The sequence below is a fragment of the Octopus bimaculoides genome, chromosome 15 (genome assembly GCF_046866305.1).
Source record: "Octopus bimaculoides isolate indiv1 chromosome 15, ASM4686630v1, whole genome shotgun sequence".
Classification (NCBI taxonomy): Eukaryota; Metazoa; Mollusca; class Cephalopoda; order Octopoda; family Octopodidae; genus Octopus; species Octopus bimaculoides.
Genome location: NC_142942.1, coordinates 14,277,374 through 14,279,295, shown reverse-complemented (window position 1 = coordinate 14,279,295; position 1,922 = coordinate 14,277,374).

Sequence of the window (1,922 nt, the reverse complement as noted above, 5' to 3'; positions counted from 1 at the left end):
AGCCCGAGGCTATAGTAGAAGACACTTGCCCAAGGTGCCACGCAGTGGAACTGAACCTAGAACCATGTGGTTGGTAAGCAAGCTACTTACCACACAGCCACTCCCGTAACAAATTTGCAGAAAAACCTGAAAATACTTGTTTTCACACAGAGAAAGAGCTAAAGAAACTGACATTGGTTCTCCAAATCCAATCTGTTATTGACATAGTGTAAGATTTCTAAAATATTTCCAAAATTCTCCAACCGAGATTCTTATGTAAACAGACGCACACACACTTGAGTGTCTACATCAACAGTTCAACCAACACACACACAAACACAGAGAACTCTCTCGACTCAAAAAGTATTCTCGCCTTGCTAGTGACTCACTTGGACTCTCTCAAGAAGAAATTCAGCTCAACAAAAAAATCATACTTTCATACATATATACAGAATAAAAAGTTTAGAATGGTACAACAATGCACTATAAAACAAAAAAATTGGACTATATACCTGTTGTAATTTGGTTATCTATAATCCGATGATTTTTCGGAATTACAATTCCTTCTTCAGATCTTTTTAGGTGGAGTCTCTGCTATAAACTGTTTTTCGACGGTTATATACTTTTCTACTCTAGGCACAAGGCCCGAAATTTTTCGGGAGGGGACCAGTCGATTAGACCAACTCCAATACTCAACTGATACTTAATTTATTGACCCCAAAATGATAAAAGGCAAAGTCAACCTCGGAGGAATTTGAACTCAGAATGTAAAGACAGATAAAATACTGTTAAGCATTTTGCTCAGCGTGCTAATGTTTCTGCCAGCTTACTGCCTTCATACATATATATAAATAGATGCAAAAACATACATATGTATACATACATACACATACATATATTATAAAATGCATACATTGGTGTTTCTAATTTACTGTTTTCTCCCGTATTTCACATTTTCCTTGCTTCCAATCTAGAAATGTGTTAAAACAACAACAATAATAATAATCACACACACACACACACATATATTATATGTAGTCCAATTCCTGCCAGTATGGAAAACTGATGTTAAAGAATGATGATGATGATGATGATGATGATATGTACACAAACACACACACATTCCAACTGAAGAAATCATGCCAAAGGAGACACTGGAGCAGGATACTATCCTTGGGCCCATTGGATCCTGTTAAACTGTCCAAACCATGCTAGCACGGGACATGCATGTTAAATGATGATGACAATGATGATGAATGTAATTAAGAAGTGCTTTTAGCATTTAAATGATGTTTATAACTTTTCTTTTTATTTTGTTAGGTTATTTTTGTTTGTTTTTATATATTTTCTATACTAATTTCACTTTTTTTTTTGCTGTGACTATCTTTGGGAGACGCGTGTGTGTACATGTGTATGTTACCCGAGGAAACAGTAGCTAAAATAGCCGAGGAAGTTCGGGTAAGGTTATTAATTAAGCTTAGACTAATTATAGCCAATTTGCTAACAACATTTATCTCTATACATCCACCGATCAGAAGGACAGCTGTTACCAATTGACTTTGTTAACTATAATTAACAGCAGCCTCGTTATTGTGGTTGAAGATTTTAATTGACATGCTGGACAAAACCATGAGGGCTTCTCTGATAGACCTGATGGCATTGGTTATGGCATGAGAAATGATGTATAATCAAGGTTACCAGAGTACTTTGAAAAACATGTACTATCCAGCTGCATAAGAGCAGGAACTAAAATATGCTTCATCATCATCATTTAACGTCCGCTTTCCATGCTAGCATGGGTTGGACGATTTGACTGAGGACTGGTGAACCAGATGGCTGCACCAGGCTCCAATCTGACGCCAACCACTCCGAGAGTGTAGTGGGTGCTTTTACGTGCCACCAGCATGAAGGCCAGTCAGGAGGGTACTGGCAATGGCCACGTT